Source organism: Sminthopsis crassicaudata, chromosome 2, assembly GCF_048593235.1.
Source record: "Sminthopsis crassicaudata isolate SCR6 chromosome 2, ASM4859323v1, whole genome shotgun sequence".
NCBI classification, from domain to species: Eukaryota; Metazoa; Chordata; class Mammalia; order Dasyuromorphia; family Dasyuridae; genus Sminthopsis; species Sminthopsis crassicaudata.
Window position 1 is genome coordinate 408,920,773 of NC_133618.1, and position 16,297 is coordinate 408,937,069.

Sequence of the window (16,297 nt, forward strand, 5' to 3'; positions counted from 1 at the left end):
TTTGATTTGTTTTTTGCACCTTTGTAATGTATTTGTAAATGTATTTCTCTCTCTCTATCTCCCCACTTAATAATATTTTATTTTTTTTAACTACATGTAGTTTTCAACATTCACTTTTATAAGATTTTGAATTCCTTATTTTTCTCCTTTCCTCCTTTCTTTCCCTCCCCTCTCTCCAAGATAGCAAGTAATCATATATATAAATAATATATATATGTGTGTGTGTGTGTGCACAATCATTTAAAACATAATTTCCATATTAGTCATGTTGTGAAAGAAAAATCAGAAATAAAAGAAAAAACCATGAGAAAGAAAAAACTACCAAAAAAGTGAAATTAATGTGCATTCAGTCTCTATAATTCCTTCTCTATATGTAGATGGCATTTTTCATCACAAATCTTTTGAAATTGTCTTGGATGACTGTATTGCTGAGAAAAACCAAGTCTATCATAGTTGATAATGCACAATTTTGCTGTTATCATGTGCAATGTTCTCCTAGTTATGCTCAATTCACTTCCATAGTTTATAACTGATGATGCAGGCCTGATATTTGTCATTTCCAGTTATTTTCTCTGTCTACCATTATCATCCTTAGATCCTTTGATCAACTTTTAAAGGAAAAGATTCCCTCCTCATTTAGATTAATGTGGTCAAGAAGGATCCAGAATGTAATTTAAAAAGTTTAAGAGGTATTAAAGGATTTTCCTACAATCCTATGACAATGTGTAAATAAAATCTTTAATCAATTTGAGAGACTTAGAGAACCTTAGTCATTGAATGAAGGTAACTTACACCACACAGAAAACATCTTGTAACTAACCAAAAAAAATACTTCACAGCACTTAAAAAAAAAAGAAATGCACATATTAGGAGGCAGATAGTTTGGCATGATGGATAGAGAGGTGGGCTTGGAATCAGAAAGACTTCTCTTCCTGAGTTTAAATCTGACTTCAGATAGTTACTAGCTGTGTGACTGGGCAAGTTACTTAGTCTCTGTTTGCCTCAGTTTTTTCATTTGTAAAATGGGGATAATGATTTCATAGTCATAAAAGCACTTTGGATTACCATCAGTATAAAACTGAATTTCATCATTCTTCTTACTAAGCCAAGAATCCTGCATTGAACTTTACTTTTGCTGTAATTAAATGCTGCCTTCTTAGAAATGGATGAACTATCCTATTAGTATAGCTGCTGGCATTCTTGTTTTTTATTTAGCAGCTTCTGAATTTCCCCATTATTTTTGTCAGACTAGTCTTCATATTTGCAAGTGTTCTGACCCAGATGAGCAAATGCAGTGCTATATACTGAATCTCTGAAAGCTGCCTACTCTTTTCCCACTTCACCCAACTGTGTGTTGACTCAACTTTCCCTCCACATTAGCAACAAACTGCTGCTGCCCACAGAAGTGCTCTAATCTGTTGACATTACTTCTTCTGGTAGTCATTTTGCCTTAGAACTGCTTTTTGTTGCATAGAAATAGTTACCTTGAAGAGGATGTTTATGATCAATCCAGCATTCTAGCCTACACATTGCTTTCATCACTCTCAAATCTTATCTCTGTTCCTTATAATCATATAGTTTATTAAATGCCAATGTTTCTACAAGGGTGCATCCACAAAGTTTTATTGTATTTAGGTAAATAGAAGACCAGTAGTCATGGTGAGAAGGTCATGAAATGCACAAGTCTTCCATAGTAAGTGACTATAGCTGTTTCTGTTTCCATTTTCATTTCTCCCAAGGACTCTCTGCCACATCTGGTAGTTAGAGCCTACTCTAGCATTAAAGTCACACAGTATCATAAGTTTGTCCTCTTTTGGCATATGATGATAAGAGTCTCCAGGTCTTCATAAAAGTTTACTTTTACTCCATCAGGGTTTGTCATGGTGGGAGGACAAACATTATTGATGATGGCATGCTATTTTCCTGCAAATAGCAAGTGGCACATTGTCATGAATCTATCATTCACTCTTTTTGGTAGGTATACAAGCTTGTGTACAAGTTTGTTAACTAAATTAGTTTTGATTCCAAAACATATACCAGCTTTACAGCAAAGCACTTCACTATGATTATTTCAGAAAAATATATCAAACTCCTATTTCAGTTAACTCGTCTTCATTTTCCAATCTTGTTTCACTCATGGCTGCTATTTTTATGTTATACATATTGAATTTTCTCACAAGAAGAGCTGTTCTTTCAGATCTACTAGATTTTGTGTCATCTATTAATGTATACCCATTCCATAGACTGATAGTGAGTGAAATCTTTGCAGAAGTTTTTGTATATATTTTTTGTGTTTGGACTGCAGGATGGGATCTCTGCCTGCCACAGTAATCAGGTCAAGGTTGGATAAGTAACATAATTTTTATGGTACCCTTTCTGGCTCCTTCCTCACACTGGGAGGTGAGCAGTATGATGCTAAAAAGGCTGTTCAATCATCCATGGGGCTGCTAATTCCTACTGCTGCTTCTAGTAAGATGATGATCCTTTAGCTGTACTGTCTGCGGGTAGGATTATGACCATAACTACCAGTGTATCTGCTACTTCATCACTTGCCTGTTGCCACAGAACTTTGAGATAGATAAAAATGGTAAAATAATATACATGATGTCTTGATTCATGTGTTAATTGGATGTAAGTGAGGCAGAGTTGCATGAAGTCTTTGGCCTTACTCTCTCTTCCACAGTCATTATAGTCCAGAGACAGGTCAGAGTCAAGACAATAAGTGATGGCTTGATATGCACTGGATGACCTGGCGATTTTCAATGTCTAACCAACTTCAACAGATCATTTCACCAGGTAAGTCTTCAGGGAAGCTTGGGGTAGAAATCTATTTTATTAGTGGTTTTGAGATCCCTTGGTTCTCCTCAGCCTGGTTTAGCCCATCTGGGAAAACAGTTTATTGGAGTGTTGCTGCTCTGCATGCTTCAGCTTCTTAGAGCCACAAGGGAGAGATAGGTGGATTAGGTGGAAAGAAGCCCCCAAAAGTACTTGTCTTCCTTGAATACAATCTACACTCCATTATGATGACGATCCATTGTGACAAAAGATTTGATTACTGGGATCAATATAAAGATCCAAGACAATTTCAAAGGACTCTTGATGAAGAAATACTATCTAGTTCCAGAGAGAGAATTAATAAACCCTGAGTGGAAAGTGAATTATAATTTCCTCATGTTCTTTATTTTTCTTGGTTTTTTTGAAATATGTCTAATATGGAAATGTTTTGCATGAATTTACATGTCCAATTGATATATCTTGCTTTTCAGAGGATAGGGGATGGATGGGAGAAAGGGAAGAATTTCTAACTTTAAACTTAAAGAGATGTTCAAAATAAATAATAAATTAAAAAAATAAAATACTCTTGTCAAAATAAAAATATCAATAAACATTTAAAATAAAAAATAAATATCTATTTAAAAAAAGAATAGCATGAGAACTGAGTATGTTTACACTTAGCAGAGAAATAGTGGATAAAGAGAGATTGGGAATAAGAGAAAGAAGAATCATCAAAAGAGCTTCTGTTGGACATGAAGAGATGGGAGAAAGGTGAAACCAAAAGTACAAATTCTGCTATTGGCAAAGGAAAAAATTATTTATTCCTCAGAGACTGGAAAAAAGAAATAGAAATTTGAGGAATGGCATGGATAGGTTTTGGGGTTTGAAGTAGGAAAGAAATAGGGACTTAGGGAAAGATGGTCTCTATTTTCTCTGTGAAGTAAGAGAGGGAGGGAAAGTGGAGGTAATCTTCTTTAAGAAGAAAAAGGAAGGTTTAGAATAGCTATCGTGGTGAGTTTGCTTATCCATTCAAACAATCAAGGGAAAATAAAAGGATTGGCATAAAGCCGTGAAGTCTCAGTTCAAATTAGGTCTAGTAACCTGGGCATAGAAATTCAGGGAAAAGCTTGCAAGTTTTTTTCCTTTCCTTTTGTCTTGCTAAGTAAAGTTCCCAGTTAATTGTCATGGGATTAGCTGCTCAAAGAATGATTATAATTAAAATGAATTTACTCATTCCAACTCTAATATCAAAAAGGCCTAAAGGAGTTTCCATTGAGGTGGAGCAAAATTGCTATAAAGACACATTTGACTAAGACTTTTTTTTTCTTTGGCCTTTCTGACTGGATGAGCTTGTGGGCCTGATGTACCAAAGACCTAAAATAACTTGTCATAAGGTGCCTCCTTCAAATAGCTACAGTCACTGCCTATGGGGAAGAAGCAGTCCTGGCAGCAGCAATTTAAAAGAAATGCATATTTAACAATTGCTAAGATAACTTCCCACTGAGAAGTACTACATGATTTTTGCCTGTTCATTTTAGGCACCTAAGAGAGATGGAAGTTGACAATTGAAGACTCCTTGGACTAGTCACAAAAGGTAGCTATCAGGTTTCTGCTAGCTTGGGAGATTTGGTACAATGTTTAACTGGGCATAATCATTGCTCCTCTATTCTAATTCTCTTTATGTTTTATTTGTAATAAGAAAAATAGCACTTATATAGTGCCTATTATATGCTAGGCACTGGGCTAAGCATTTATCACATTTGATTTTTTGTTGTTATTGTTGTTTTCGATTAATATTCCTAGAGGTGAGGCTATGAGAACAGAAAAGACCCAGGATTCAGATTATATGTTTAGCTTGAAGTGAAGTTTCTCCAAAGCCATTTCATGGAAGCACCTAGAAAATGATTTGTTTCTTTGTTTCTAGCTACATTGACAACATATCATGAATAGATGTGGAGAAGAGAGCTGACCATACAAACTGCTTAGGTAGGTATTTTCTGAGGATCAGTTGCCAAAGTATCAGACCACAGACTTCACCTGACTGCCAGCTGCAAAGTAGAGATCATTAATCACTGTTCATGTAAAGGGTCAAAGGGAGTTGAAACTTGATTAAATTTCCCTCTATAACTTTGATATGTGTGCATGGGAGATTGAGGAAAAGATGCTTGAAGATACTACCTTTCACAAAGGTCTGTCGATAGATAGATAGATAGATAGATAGATAGATAGATAGATAGATAGATAGATAGAAAGATAGACATACATGGATAGGTAGAGATTTATCTATGTAGTAAATTTATTTTCATTTAAATATTAACTCTTTAGAGGTCATGTTGAGGAGAAAAAATAGGATCCACTATGTGAGAGTAAGAAGCCAAATAATGATATATTAATCATATATTATTATATATATGTTATATTTGTTATATTTATATATTATTAATCATATATATATATAAATAATCATATATTGTTGAAACATATATGATCAACAGGGAGTAAAAGAAGTTGAAAGCTTAGATGACTTATCATGTGCATGTATAGGCAGTAAATTGCTATCTTAAAATTGAGAGTTGTACAGATATGTTTGCACATGCCTAGGAAAATGCACTTGTACCAGTCTACCTTAGATTACTGTATAGTTGCTTGAACAGACAAAGTACACACCCACTAGTATGAGATAAAACATTAGCAAAAATGTTGAATAGAAAATAGTAGTGATCTTCAGAAATGTAGCATATAGCAATCATTCAGTAAAGGAGGCTCAGCAGAGAAAGCAGCTCAACCAGTAGGGGACAACAGCTGTTCTGTGCAAATGACTGCTTTGGGATTGAGTTTTCTAGGGAGAATTATTTCTTTTTCATTGGCACTGATTTCTCTAGGTTTATGAGGAGCGGGATTTTTTTCTTTTTTTAATTTAATCTTTTTTTTAATATTTATGTACTTTAAAAAATTCTGTCTACATCAATGTCTTTTACTATGAATTAATGTTTAATCTGATTTGATCTGCTAAAGGGGAACATCAGCAGGGATTTGTGAATTGTGGATTTGAACAGATTCAGATCCAGAGAATATCTTGATCCTGAGTTTAGCTTTTAAGAGATCACATTGAAGGGAGTGATTCTATGGACATATTTACACGACTTTTTAAATAGCACTGAGCATCATTGAAAGAGAAGAGAAAGAAGAAAGTGAAGGTAACTCAGGGTTAGAATTTGCAGAGACCTGGGTTGAAAGAGAACAAGAAGATAAGGAATTTAAGGATAGATGATAATATATTGTTGAACTGGTCAGTTATAAGATTAAGATTGTCATGATAGGAGAATGAGGCCAGAACAGGGAGGATGTACTAGAAAATAAGGGTGAAAAGAGTAGAAATCCCAGTGAGGATAAAAATTAAGATATATGAAGAGAGAAAAGGGAGAAGTGGAAAAATAGATTACGATCAGAAAGGGGGAATTTGGAACTCAAGATCATGAAGAATTTTATAGGAATGGCAAGATCTAAAATATCTAAAGTTCTAAAAATACCTAGATCTCTAGGTAAATAAGATAGAATTTGGGGAATTAGAATTTAGGTAGAATTTAGAATGTAGGGAATGGGAGTTGAAGAACTTAATAGGAAAACAGTATATTGAATATATATTTAGATAGGCATCTCTCTATAGATATAGATATAGATATAGATATAGATATAGATATAGATATAGATATAGATATATATGTTCCAAAGTCTGAGGCCAGGGGTTGGGGTAGAAAGACTGGGAACAAAGTATTGAACTCTTTGAAAAAGAAGGGGAAATGATGTGAAAGTACAGAGTAATCTCTGAGAACATGATCTGGGACTTCACAGAAAAATGTAAATTACCTTGAGTAAAAGTAAACAGCAAAAGAAGTTCCATCTATGTTCTAGGACAGCTTGCACATGACCCTGGGCCATTTCCTGGCACTATGCCTTCTTTTTTCTATTTCTATATAATATCTAGCCTGATATAGTGGGGGTTTTTTTGTTTTTGTTTTTGTTTTTCCTGAGGCTGGGGTTAAGTGACTTGCCCAGGGTCACACAGCTAGGAAGTGTTAAGTGTCTGAGATCACATTTGAACTCGGGTCCTCTTGAATGCAAGGCTGGTGCTCTATCCATTGAGTCATCTAGCTGCCCCTGATATGGTGTTGATGGGGGAATCTATGATGTCACTTTTTTCTGCTGCCATACAGAATGATTGGCCCCTTGGGAGTAAACTCCCTCAATTAACCCTAATAAAATGTATTAATAACCAGGCTGGCAGGGGCTCTTCTATCTTCTGTATTTCAATATTCTCTTGGATGATATGCCACCCTACAATTAATATAATCAGGATATAAACAGATTTTTCTCTTTACAGGAGGCCAATGGATGTTAAATTTTCAAAGGCCTAATATGAAACAGAACAAAGGGGCAAATAGAATTTAAGAAAAAAAACAAAAAAAGAAAATATGTGTTTATAATGGTTAATCACAGGATTAACACAAATGAGATGAGAGGGAAAGTGGAGCATATTTTCCCATAAGAAGAGTCAGGACTAGGTGACATAAATGAATGGAGTAAATAATACAGAAGAAATTACTGAGTAATAGCAACAAACTTCAGAAATTTAGAAAGGAATAAGGAATATGCCCATTTCTCCTGTGAATCTTCAGCAATAGGGTATCCCCTACTGAAGAACAGAGATTAATATGAGAAAAGAAGCAACTAGTGTTGGAAAAGGTGGCCAAAGAGTCTTTGTGTTCTGGAGGAAGTCAGTCTTTCCTGAATATCAGAAAATAGAAAAAAAGAGAGAGAGAGATTTTAAACATGTATTGATTTATTTAAAACTTAAATACAAAAAAAACCAAAAAACAAAAACAAAAAAAAAAAACAAAACTAACCCTTAAATACATATCTCAAAATAGAAAAAAATAAAACATAAAGAAGAGAAAAAAATCATCATGTGCACAGCAGAACATGAGAGGATTTATAACATGGTACAATAAATTTCAATTTCAAGAAACTGTATATAATAATAGAACACATTGTATTCAGAACTGTCCATCTTTTCATTGCTTTCTTACAGGTTTTCTTTTATTCTCTGTTGTGTACTTAATTCTTTTTTGCCCCTTTTCTCCCCACTCTCCTTTCCCCCAAGCAGGCTACAGCTGCACTAATACACACACACACAGACACACATACATATATACATATTATCATATACATATATTCATAGATATCTATATAAAGTGGTAATATGCTTATTTATTCTCTCTCTGAAGGTTCTTAGGTTCAAGTCTTTCTGTATTTTTTCTGATTATATCAACTTATTTCCTATGCACAGCATATGCCAACCTTATACTATGTAATTGTTTTGAGTAGTCTGAAACAATATTAATATGGTTGACACAATGTAGATTTCTGTCTTTTAAATTCTTTTTAACTTTGACTTTGTCCGAGATCAATGATTACTATCCCTATTTTTCCCCAATAAATTCTATTTTTGATTATTATTGTTTGCATCTCTTGTTTTCCATCTATGCTAATTCTACTTTACTTCTAACTGCTAGATTGCCTTGCTTTACTTAATCTCCCTCCCCATCTGTAGTCAATCTCTAGCTCTCCACAACAGAAGCAGAAAGACCTGAAATTCCCCATACTGCTGTACTCTGCTTACTATGAAGGAGCTCAAGAGATAGCAAGAAGAACAAATTAGGAACTTAATCAAATGCAATTAGCACTCCTTAGATTAAAAGGGAAGAGAATAAGATAGGGTAAGCAATCTTTATTCACTTGAAACCAGGGAGATCCAGGAAAAGGGTTTCTTGGTCCACTCTGCACTCTTAAAAAGAAGAGGAACAGTGCCAAAAAGCTTTTCATTTCTTGCTCATTTATGAGGAAAGAAGGAGAATAAACTACCATGCCAGTCTAAATTTTTTTTTAATTCATTTTTCCAAATTATCCCCTCTCTCCCTTCACTCCTCCCCCCGATGACAGGTAATCCCATACATTTTGCATGTGTTACAATATAACCTAGATACAATATATGTGTGTAAATACCATTTTCTTGTTGCACATTAATTATTAGCTTCCGAAGGTATAAGCAACCTGGGTAGATAGACAGTAGTGCTAACAATTTACATTCACTTCCCAGTGTTCCTTCTCTGGGTGTAGTTATTTCTGTTCATCATTGATCAACTGGAAGTGAGTTGGATCTTCTTTATGTTGAAGATTTCCACTTCCATCAGAATACATCCCCACACAGTATTGTTGTTGAAGTGTATAGTGATCTTCTGGTTCTACTCATTTCACTCAGCAACAGTTGATTTAAGTCTCTCCAAGCCTCTCTGAATTCCTCCTGCTGGTCATTTCTTACAGAGCAATAATATTCCATAACCTTCATATACCACAATTTACCCAACCATTCTCCAATTGATGGACATCCATTCAACTTCCAGTTTCTAGCTACAACAAAAAGAGCTGCCACAAACATTTTGGCACATACAGGTCCCTTTCCGCTCTTTAGTATTTCTTTGGGATATAATCCCAATAACAGCAATGCTGGGTCAAAGGGTATGCACAGTTTGATAACTTTTTGGGCATAGTTCCAAATTGTTCTCCAGAATGGCTGGATTCTTTCACAACTCCACCAACAATGTATCAGTGTCCCAGTTTTCCCACATCCCCTCCAACATTCATCATTATTTGTTCCTGTCATCTTAGCCAATCTGACAGGTGTGTAGTGGTATCTCAGAGTTGTCTTAATTTGCATTTCCCTGATCAGTAGTGATTTGGAACACTTTCATATGAGTGGAAATAGTTTCAATTTCATCATCTGAGAATTGTCTGTTCATATCCCTTGACTATTTATCAATTGGAGAATGGTTTGGTTTCCTATAAATCAGGGTCAGTTCTCTATATATTTTGGAAATGAGATCTTTGTCAGAACCTTTACTTTTAAAAATATTTTCCCAATTTGTTACTTCCCTTCTAATCTTGTTTGCATTAGTATTGTTTGTACAGAAACTTTTTAGTTTGAAGTAATCAAAATCTTCTATTTTGTGATCAATAATGATCTCTAGTTCTCCTCTGGTCATAAATTCCTTCCTCCTCCACAGGCCTGAGAGGTAGACTATTCTCTGTTCTTCTAATCTATTTATGATCTCATTCTTTATGCCTAAATCATGGACCCATTTTGATCTTATCTTGGTATATGGTGTTAAGTGTGGATCCATATCTAATTTCTGCCATACTAATTTCCAGTTTTCCCAACAGTTTTTTTCCGAATAATGAATTTTTGTCCCTAATGTTGATATCTTTGGGTTTGTCAAAGATTAGATTGCTATAGATGTACCCTTTTTTGTCCTTTGTATCTAATCTGTTCCACTGATCTACCGTTCTATTTCTTAGCCAGTACCAAATGGTTTTGGTGACTGCTGCTATATAATATAGCTTTAGATCAGGTACACTTAGACCACCTTCCTCTGACTTTTTTTTTCATTAGTTCCCTTGCAATTCTCGACCTTTTATTCTTCCATATGAATTTTGTTGTTATTTTTTTTAGGTCATTAAAATAGTTTCTTGGGAGTCTGATTAGTATAGCACTAAATAAATAGATTAGTTTGGGGAGTATTGTCATCTTGATTATATTCACTCAGCCTATCCAAGAGCACTGAATGTCTTTCCAATTATTTAAATCTGACTTTATTTTTTTGGCAAGTGTTTTGTAATTTTTCTCATATAATTCCTGACTATTCTTTGGTAGATGGATTCCCAAATACTTTATACTCTCAACATTTGTTTGGAATGGAATTTCTCTTTGTATCTCTTGCTGTTGTGTTTTGTTGGTGATATATAAGAATGCTGAGGATTTATATGGATTTATTTTGTATCCTGCCACTTTGCTAAAATTCTGAATTATTTCTAATAGCTTTTTAGCAGAGTCTTTGGGGTTCTCTAAGTATACCATCATGTCATCTGCAAAGAGTGATAGTTTGATTTCCTCATTTCCTACTCTAATTCCTTGAATCTCTTTCTTGGCTCTTATTGCCGAGGCTAGCGTTTCTAGTACTATATTGAATAGTAATGGTGATAGTGGGCAACCTTGTTTCACTCGCCAGTCTAAATTTGAAATTATGCCTTTTAGTGTTATTTACTGAAGAATTTTCCCTTTTTTTCTTTTGATATTTTTATTCTAAAATCAGGTGATCTGATCAAATCTTACTAGGTGATCTAGTTTAAACCACCATTAATCTTCACTGGGTCAATTATTTCCAATTCCAATTTAAAAGAATAGTGTTTCTGATGGGGATCAGGAGAGCAGTTTATAATCTGTAGTGTGCATGTGACAAAATCACAATGGTGTTCTCTTTGCCAAAAGATATCTTTTATTTATGTGAAAGAGTTACAGACAAAATCCAAAAATGATTTTGCAACATGGGGAAACAACTTTAAATAAAGGCTCAGAGGAAGGAGGGGGAAATGACAAGGTCTAGGGTGTGACAAGATATGTAATGAAAAGGTTGAAACTGCTTTAAAATATTAACAATGCAATCTGGAAAAATTAATCTCCTTTTATATATGATTATGGTTGATAGAATTCACATTATGACACTTAACTATGTTAATAAGACAGTCTGGAAAAGTTGACCTTTCTTGTGTGCTGATTACAACTGATAATAGAAACAAGGTGGGCTTGTTTTAGCATTTCCTAATAAGGGGACCGAATAAACTGGCTTAGAGTTCACATCACTTCATCTTGAGTTGTTAACTTGTTATGAGAAGTTGAGTCGTAGACTAGATTCCTCTCAGCTCTAATTTTTTATAATGCCAAATTCTACATAGCAAGTTAAGTGAAACTGAGATATAGTACCATTTCTAATTTTCTTAATGTTTAATTTATGTTGCTCACCAATCTCCTGTTCGATAAACTATAAAAGCTCCCTGTTAAGTAAAAATCTTATGTTTTGCCTTAAAAGTCCTTTGGTTCCTGGACCCTTTCTACTTTTTCAGTCTTAGTAGGTTACTACCTCCTTTGTTCTCTGTGAACTATTGACACCAGTCTTTTTGCTGTGTCTCACGTGACATTCCTTTTCTAGATTCTCTTTTTATGTGACTGTGTCCAAATCTCTTTTTCATTTCTGCCTCCTGGCTTTCCTGGCTTCCTTTGAGACAGCTTTCATCCTATCTTCTGCAAGAAGCCTTGTCATATACCCAATCCTTATTTTTCTTTCCTCTCCCCTTTTCTCTCTTCTCTCTACTCCCATACCTACTGTAATACTTTCTAAGATTATCTCCTATTTACTCTAAATATACCTTGCCTGTAAATAGCTGTAGAATGTGAGCTCCTTGACGGTTGAGGTTGTTTTTTTGCATTTCTTTGTATCCCCCTATTCACAGTCTTCAGTAAGAAGACCAGTACTGAGTAAAGAGTTAAATCTTAGTAAACTTGGCTTGACTAAGCAGTTTCTATAGTATATATTTGTGAGATAGAAACTAATCAAGTTTAAAAGTACTTGAAAAATTATTAAATTTAGGATTTTTTTTTGGTAAAGTTTGGACCAAGGAAAGGATCTTATAGCTTACATAGCTAGCCAGGTGGCTGTTGTAGCCATATCATATATTCTAATTTCTAGAAAACTCTTTTTTACTCCTTTGCCCACAGAAACTATAGAGAATGATTAAATTTGATAAGATGAAGTAGACGCTCTTCTCTAGCTGGAATACTTTTCTAGTTCTTCAAAGAACACTTTTTGGATGCATGGATTCAAAAGGGAGATCAAGCTTAGAAAGTAAGATGCTGAGAGGCAATTAGAAAAAGGCAAAAAGTAAGTGCAGGAGTATAAATCATTTGACAAACATTTAAGAAGCATTTACTACACAAAAGAGACACAGACTAAGTATTGGTGAGAGAAACAAAAATAGAACCATCAATTACTTTCCTAACCAGCAGATAGCATGGATTTACATAGGCTAGCTTAATTTTTGTCTGGCATAGCCAGGCAAGGACAAAATACCATATTTAGCTTAGAGCAACGTTTCAGCCATCTTTTAAGATCTGGAAGCATATGAGCCCTTTGATCTCAGAGATGAGATGAATGAGGCAGGGAAACTCATAGAGTGTGAAGAGCTACAGTTTCTTATGTCGTACAGCCTTGTTGATATACATTTTTGCAAGTGTGATCAGTGCATGAACAGTAGACAATCCCCAATCACCATTCAGAGAAGCAGCTCATGAGCTTTGCATATGAGTATCTGTCAATGGGAGAAGAGTGGATCCAGCAATTTAGCAACTTACTTATAGGTGAGAGACCCTGTCAAGGCATCCCTGCTCATGAGCAAATAGCTGTGACCCTCATGCTCAACACTTGTTCCCATGATCACAAATCATTTCTCTTTGCTCAACAAGGGCATTTCTGCAACGTGGCAGAAAACTTATTGTGTACTAAAGGTCAAGGTTGCCTCTCCATAGGGTCCCATAACTCAGCAGAGCAATCTCTGTTGGCAAAGCAGCTGATATTGTAAACATTTGAAAAAAAGAAAGAAAGAAAGAAAGAAAGAAAGAAAAGGAAAAAGAGAAACCCAAGTAGTTGGGGGAAAGAAAATAATTTCAAGGAAGCAATCATTTTTCTAATCAGATGGGTTGATATTTTGAACTTAAAATGATTTTCTTATGTTCCAAGCCTATCCAGCTACCAGACAAATGTTCACCTTGGGTCAACAAGAACAGCAGAAAAAAAGAACATAAAGGAAGATGATGATATTCTGGGTAGCTAGATGGACATTGACAGAGAGCCTGAATTACTATATACAATGTGGAAGTCTAGCTACTCCTCTAAAGCAAACAGGAAGGAACACTGATAGGAACAACTCAGCCTCAAGTGGGCCTTTTAAGTAGGCTTTTTGTTCAAATGACCTTTTCATTACAATCCCATCCAAGTGGAGGTCTCTGGAAACCCCACTTTTACTGTATCCAATCAGAAAGCCAAGTTATGATGCCAAAACTCAAGGTTATATTTTTCCTATAAAAAGATTTAACCTGTACCTATCTCATTGACACCGTAACTCTGTTTTCAGGCTATTCAACCTCATGGTATCTTTCTTCTTGTCATAGCTAACTCCTTTTTAGGATTGAAGCAGGTTGTGGTTCCTTTAAGAAACTATTTCCTTTTGATTTGTGATTCCTTTCTGATTCCCAATCCCTACTGGTTGACACATAATCAATCTAGGATGCCAGGGCCTTTGACTCACAAATCCTGGTCAAAAGCACCCCTTTGAATTCTAAGTGATCCAGGCTTGTTCCAGCCCCCACCAGATCTGAGCCAACTTGGGCCCTCCCAGTCCCCACTGGTTCTGATATGCTTCAGATGTCCTAGCCCCCATTCTGATGATCTGCTCTGGTTTCCCAACACCCAACAAGACAAGCAATATAATGAACTTCCATCTACTAAGGCCTTTGCAGATGGACCTTGGCAGTTCCCTTTAGTAACAGGTCTTTCTGCCCACTGGAATACTCTTTCTGCTGCTATCTTCTCTTTACCCTCACCTATTTCCTTAACCAGATTTTAACCTTACTTCCAATCCCCATAATAAACCTCTTTTATCAATCTAGGTTTTCGGGTCTGTAAATTCCTTTACAGAGAACTTCTTGGGCTGTCAGGAGTCCCCAAAACTCCCTACCTTTGCACTGAAACCTACTCTGAACCCCAAACCTGCCACTAGACCTCATTTAACTCTCTGACCACCAGAAACCTTAATTTCATTTGGTCCCCAAATCTAAACCTCATCAGGATTAGTCCTCTTGCTAAGCATCACAATAGCTAATGCCTATTAGGATCCTAAACTTCTCTATGCTTTAATGACATCTTTTTCATGGTTAATTGTGAGTTTCATAAAATCTTTGTTCCTTGATTTGGAGGATGTCTAAGCCTACAAATTCTTTTGGGATGATTTATGACACTGGCTTGTAACCACAATATACTTTTGGGTTCAACACCTCTGAATCTCAACAAAAAAAGTCATTACAATTAATGGAAAAAAACCTCAAACTTCACAATTAATTAATAGTTGATTCATTGAATCATCTTTATATGTAAAGTATGATATTATTATTGTAAACATGGCTCATTACCTGATTTTATGCAATGTTTTCTTACTACTCCCTTGATAAGGTTCAATATCAGAGCCAAGAACCTGTCCAGACTCTAGGGAGGAACTCCCATGTTCCCTCCACCACATTATTTATATTTTCCCTGGTGGAAGACAGAGCGGGAAGCACATGCAGAACATCTTCTACAAAAGATCAGAGGCTCTAGGGGAGTAGTGCAAGCAGGGCAGCATTGTCTTCACTTTTCGCTTGTTAACAGCTGCATGGTGTCTTGGGATTTTTTATCCACTTTACTCTCCCTCCTAAACCCTGTTCTTTTATTCTAATTATATTTTTCAATATATTACTGTTTCTTTACCTAAAACAACTTTTTTAAAAAAGCTTAGCTATATGGAGACAAAAGGAAAAACTGACAAAGGAGCTATGTAATGGCCAATGGTATTATTTACCATGTCATTAGATGGATCATGTATGTTCATGGCAAACAGTCTCAATTATTTCTGTAAAATATAAAGCAAGATTTTCAGCTAAAAGAATGAGAGTAGGGGAAGCTATGAGAGGTGTAAATAGAGATAAAAAGTTTTAGAAGAGTTGCTGTGGATAGGGGTGGTAGTAAGTTGATAAAGGAAATATAGAAGGATTACCTCCGAAGCAGTGAGACCCAAGTGAGGTTATATAATTGTAAGCTTTTCTCCACTTGCATTTAGCAGATGCATAGAAGTAAATGTGACAAACGGTGAAAGTGATTCAAGATTAAGGTTTGTCTAGGCATATTTGGTGATATAAAGGGGCCCAAACTCAAGAAAATAGGATGGTAAAAAGTTGAACTGATTCCCCAAGAGGTCAAGATGAAGAACAAGGAAGAAAGTGGATAGGTAGTTTAGAAAAGATGGCCTAGGGAGAGAAGTGAAGAATTGAAGAACTGGAAGTCCAAGTGTAGATGAAAGAGTAAGGCTTGGTAATGGAAGACAAAAAGAGAGGTAGAAAGTCAATAGACTATAATCAGACAGAGATATCAGTGCTCTTCAACTGTGAGGAGGTACTTTTGTGGGTGATGGTAGGAGCAATGGTATGATTAATTTGTTCATGACTGGGGTGGAATGGAAAAATAGATCATGGGAAATAAGTAGTCCCAAGAGCTAAATAGTTAGGGTTTTTGAGTAAGGATCAATAGGTGCATATATTGAAGTCCCCTACTATAAGAGCAGGAATTGGGGAGAATAGAATTTGAGCCATGTATTGAAAATATTGAGGGAGTGACCTGAAGGTTAGTAGAAACAATAACTACAAGCACTTTGATGGGGGAAGGGAAGGGTAAATATGAATAGCATGAACCTCAGAGGAAAAGAGATTATCCAGTGATAGAGGTAGGGAGAAAAACTGGAAATGGTAATGGGGTGAAGCAGAGGAGGG